Raw genomic sequence first — 6000 nt, forward strand, 5'->3', positions numbered from 1 at the left:
TGGTAGGTCTAACATACGGTGAACGGCTAAGGATCCTGGGATTGTATTCATTAGAGTTTAGAAGGTTGAGGGGAGATCTAATAGAAACTTACAAGGTAAAGCATGTCTTAGAAAGGGTGGGTGCTAAGAATTTGTTTCCGTCAGGTGGGGATAGGAGGGTCCGTGGGCACAGCCTTAGAATTAGAGGGGGTCAATTTAAAACAGAAATGACGAGACATTTCTTCAGCTAGAGAGTGGTGGGCCTGTGGAATTCATTGTCATGAAGCGCAGTGGAGGCCGGGACGTTTAATGTCTCCAAGGCAGAGATTGATAAATTATTAATCCCACAAGACATTAAGGGATATGGGGAGAGTGCGGGTAAGTGGCGTTTAAATGCCCATCAGTCATGGTGGAGTGGAGTTGATGGGCTGAATGGCCATACCTCCACTACTATGTCTTATAGTCTAATTACCTTTTTGTTTGTGTGGGAAGAAACTGGTATATTGCACAAGTCTTTCACCATTTGTATAAAACAGATGTGTCCTGCTGTCCTTTTTTTGGACCACTTTTTTTGGCCATTATATTAACATGGCAGTCACTGGCTCTTCTGAACTATAAATTGTTTCAGCAATATTCTATAACTAAAACATTTCAAAAGAATACCCCCATTCCATACATCATCCGACCTTTCAGACTCTCTACGTGAGATCCGCCAACTAATAGAGAATTATGGAAGGTTTTTTGGACTTCTCTCAACTCCAAAGCGACTGTGATGAGTCTTCCCAAGTGCCCTTCAAAAGTCGTTTCACTCAGGTTGAACAGAGAGGAGACTTCCTATATCAGTCTAGGCGGAACTTAAACTCAGATATCAGAGTTGAAAGGGTCGAACTTTTTTTTGAAAGAAGCTCAAAGATGCTGGAAATCTCAAGCAAGCAGAGAAAATGCTGGAGAAACTCAGCAGGTCTGGCGGTATTCTACAGAGAAACAGAATTAATGTTTCGGCTGCAATATGACTTATTCAGGGTTCTTAAAAAAAACTCAAATCGAAATATTAACTCTCTCTACAGATGGTGCCAGACCTGTTGAGTTTCTCCGGCAATTTCTTTGTTTCTTTTAAAAGGCTTGTGAGTTGACCTGAGATTGTCAACATTTTTTTCATGGTTCTGGGGAATAATGTTAGAAGGAATGACTTGATGGTGGAGAGAACCGAGAAAAGGGCGAAAATCACGAGCACAACATAAAATGCATTCCACACCCTAATTAAGCAAGGTGCAAATTGACTTTGCGCATCAGCTAACCCTTCAGAGGGGTCAGTCGTCAGAGAGAGGCTAGCGGTCTCCATTTAGTTGTACGAGGAAAATGACTTTAGTTCATGTCAGCCAAGCAAAAATCAATGTAATTATTTCTCAAAAAGAAATATGCAAAGAATCGCTGTATTCCATAACGTCTCCGCCTTAAATCACCTGGATACATCTGATAAATCCTAAGCCCTAATTGGAAATTTTGCTTAATTTTAAGGGTCTTGAGATTCAGCAATTGTCAGAAGTCCTGATTGCTTTCGTTGATTTGTAGATTTTATTTTAATGTAGTATTTTGAACTAGTAAATGAGATTGCATTGATATGTCTTTCAGGTTGATCAAGCAACAGATTAAAGAATTTTGAATAGAATCAGATTTTTTATCGCAGCTTAGCAGTTGACATCCTGAGTAATGAGACAAGGTGGTATTTCAGTGGTTTTAGTAAAGTAACAATATAGCACCAGTGAGAACATCAGTTTACCACGACAGATGGCGGGTGTTAATTTGTGAAAGAACAGCTCGGGATTCCGTTCATTTTCGTCGTTAGAATACTTAACTCTATCACATTTTCTGTGATTGGGAAATATAAATTTCCAGACTTAATTTTGAAAAGACCTGTGCCAAATGCATGACATACAGGCTAAACTGGATGTTTAAAATCTACTTTCGTCATATGACATCTTGTTCAATCCCGCCCTTTTGCCGTCTATTGCTAATCAAATTCTACATAACCGGACGTTTATAACCATTTCATTTTAAATCCAAATTAAAATTGAGGATTTTAATCGACATAGTAAATGGCGTGTTTGTAAATGATAAAAGAATCAATTTTTCAGAATTCCAAAGAAAAGGGATGTTCACGTCTAAGATGCATTTCAGTGGATATCTAAAATGCAATAATTTCGAGGTAACTTCATGCGAATCTTTAGAATTGGGCCGTACTATTTATTGTCATATTTAAAGAAGCCACTGTGAAGTAATTATGATTTGGATTGTTTAATTTTAAAATATCTTGCACGGGTGAACACGGTAATGCAAGGCCTATAGGGGGTTTATTTAGTCCGTGCATGATTCAGGAGCGCGTAATGGTAATCAGACAACCAGACTAACAGGAGGTATGATTGGTCTTCGCAGTGGAAGAGTCAACATCCTTCCAAATATATATTAGGGCCAATATCAATAAAATATCAGTACTAGCTTAAAAAAAAGCTAGTAAAACTAGGGTAAAGTTTAGTAAGTTCCACGTTTTCTACAGGCAAACTCCAGGTTAGAGCACAAATCGCCAGTGAAGAGAAATCAGCAAGTACGAGCTGGCTTTAAATTACATCGCGGTGCCAAACCGGGTTTAACTAGCATTCAGGAGTTCCCGAACCTACTGGGGACGTTGGGAACTCACCCGGAATTATATAAAATGCTTGCTAGCCCATCAGTGGCGCTCTCAAAATATCAAAGTTCTAAAAGCGAAAAGGAAAGATGTGTGCGCGAATGGAAACTCGGAATTCTTTAGCGATCGTGAGAAGTGGCTTGGCAGCGCAGTCATAAAATCTAGTTCTACCAGGTTAGACTCAGCTTTGTAACTATGGTCGCAAACCTTAAAGATGCTGTGTAAACACAGGTAATGACTGGAGATGGATGCAAATAACACCAACTCACCCCCCCCCCCCCCCCCAACCCCGTGTCTACAGCAGCATCTTCAAGTGAATGATTCCCAGTCACCGTTTCTCGGAGAGTCCCATTGTTAACGATCTGCGCAACGTCATTGGGTTAAATCAAATCCATACATTCTTCAAGTGACGAGCTCTTCGAGAGTGAAACAATCACACTTAATCCAAACAGTTTTTTTTAAACACGTGGGAGAGACAATGAACATAAGCATTGTGGTGTTGTATTTCTATCTATAGACACTATTACCCTCAAGCACTTTACTGTAATGGACCAATACAGTAGTGTTGGACGGCTTAGCTAGAGTAAATTAGTTAGGTACCTTTCCCCCAACATTTTATTGGTGCTTCAGACAGTCTTACTTTAAAAGTCCTTCCGATTTTTCTGGAGCCAGTCTTTCCAGACAAGTTGGAACGAATTATGTAATCGGAGAAGTGGCTGGACAGTGAGTTCAACCTTTCTTCTGGAAACATTGCCTCTGGCAGTACTGTGATATTTTAGGTTCTTAACTATTGTATACATCAATTTAATATTAAATAGTACTAAATCCCATAGCTACATTAGTAAGAGTTGTGCATTGCAAAGAAGCGCAGCACAACATTCCTATGGCATCGTATTATTTCCTTGCTTTTGGCATTAATTGTCTTCAGTGTTTTCTTTGTACAATCTGGGAGTAAATTACAATGTTACCCCTAAGACCTTGTGAGGATGGCATCTTGATTTATTTTCGATTTTTGATCTGGGCGGCCGACCGAGGGCCATAAACTACTCTCTTTAGCTGGATTCCCAAGAATCGCGGTGGTGAACTGGGTCCAGCCTGATAAAAGTAAAAGTATACCTTTTTGGCTTGCTTTGCTCTGCACGAAAATTATGAAGGATACGGTATAATTGGAAACACTTTGTTTCCTGTCAGTGTCTCACGGTTTGCAAAGAAAAATGTATTTTTAAAGCATAAATAATTTAAATAAATCATTTTATCAGGATCAAATCATTGTCAGACATTTAAGACTGATAATATAGTCAGATAATATAATCCCCATCCACACCTATACCACCCCACACACATATGGCGATAGAAGCATGGATACTATCGCTATATTGACACACATTTAAACATGTAGACAATGATGCTGACACATATTTTACACAGAGAGATAGATGTATATGTTGACGCAGGTATAGATATTGCATGCTCACATACAAAAGCACAACAACTTACACATCTAACATCTTATGAATGAATTTAGTTTTATTTCATCCTAACTCAGCAAAACCTCTTCAGCGTTAAAATTTAGATACTTTCAGGTTAGACAATCTGTGGCTTGTCTTTCTCTCAAAATTATTCATCAGGAAAGCACATTGCGAAGTATTAAGGCGACAGGAAAAAATGTATTAATTGGAAACAATTACGGCTTGTGTCATAAGACTAGAGAAGTAAAAATGTAAGATATTGTAATTGTGTATTCATTCTATGCGAATGCTCATATATGTGCATATCTGTTCTTCCTGATGCGCTGATCGACGTTATACACCGCTATTTAAATAGGGAGGTGTGATCTCACGTCAAACTAAACTCATCCTCAATTTCATGTGGCATGTATCAGCAGGGGATTGGTGTTTTTTTTACCTATTGACATTCAAATCTATGCTATGATGCACTGCGCCAACCAAAAAAAAACACAAAAGAACACAACCTGGTTTTAGAAATCAATTAAGTTTAACCCGCTAGTCAATAAAATAATTTAAAATCAGCTTGGATAAATGCGTAGGAAGGGAAGATAAATCAATAAATCTACATGTTATGTGCCGGTTAGTCCACAATCCTGGAATTTCTGAGCACCTCGGCATGCACGTTAACAATTAAAAGCACGTTTGTTAATACCTTAACGTTGACAAATAATGTATTTACAAGATGGCAGCTTAAGAGTTTGAACTACCTGTTTACGCTTATTTTAATGTGTGTCTAAGCAATCTGATGTTCGTTACCGCCATTCGTTTGTATCATGCCAATTTCATATGTGTCCTGCCATTACGATGTTTCTGTGAATCACTATTAAAAAGAATTACTAGGTCATAATCCTGTGTGGTTACACAGAAGGTATATTCCAAAAAGGCGTTTGAAACTATGAGTGAGACAAGCCCAAGAACTGATCAGTGAGGTGTGAAGGGGAGACATTTATATTGGGCTGGGACAGTGGAGATATTAATCAGATGGTAATACTGGACACGTGACTGGCCTGTTCCTATCACCTACCCGACATTTCAGTTGCAATATTCACTTTAATGTGATATCTTTGATTCAAAAATCATTTGAAACTGTTTTGTGGTATCCTCACAGCTGAAGGATTTTATGTATATGCCAAAGCATTTAAGTTATTTACATATATGCACACATAACCATGCGAGAACTCATGGGCACTGTGTTCACACCAGTGAATGGAATTACAAGTTATTTGAATAAGTAAAGATTAGTCACGCGCGAGGCACCTGAACTATTGTTTTTTTTGGTAATTTCTTGTAAAACCAAAATCTCGCACATTCACCCCTCAAAAATCTACTGCAATTGAATATTAAATATATGGGAGTCTATGCATAATAATTTGCAATGCATTTAGTTTCTATATTTAATGCAATCTGCAGGCCCCAGTCCAAGTGTGAACGCTGAATACAATGGGTATAGGCAGCGACCTTTGTATGCACAGAATCGAAAGAAAAGGGATTGGCGAATGGTCCAGAAATACAGATGACTGAAAGATGTACCCTTTTACATCTGATGTCTCTTTATATCTAAGATGTTGATGGAAGTGAAACAGAATCTTGTTGAAAAGCAATTTGACATAGCTCAGTCGCGCTAGGAAGGTCATGCAGGAAAATGTACATCTATAAAATTAAATTTATAATCATTTTTGCGAAGTTAAAATTGAATAGTATTCGTCGAGAATAGTTTAGATCACAATCCACGGACACATTGCCCCTCAATAACCATGGGATCATTGAGTTGGAAAAACCTCAACGAGCGGTATCAGGCTATTCAAATAAATAACTGGATTTTAAAGCAAG

This window comes from Chiloscyllium punctatum, chromosome 7, assembly GCF_047496795.1.
Source record: "Chiloscyllium punctatum isolate Juve2018m chromosome 7, sChiPun1.3, whole genome shotgun sequence".
In the NCBI taxonomy this organism is placed as follows: domain Eukaryota; kingdom Metazoa; phylum Chordata; class Chondrichthyes; order Orectolobiformes; family Hemiscylliidae; genus Chiloscyllium; species Chiloscyllium punctatum.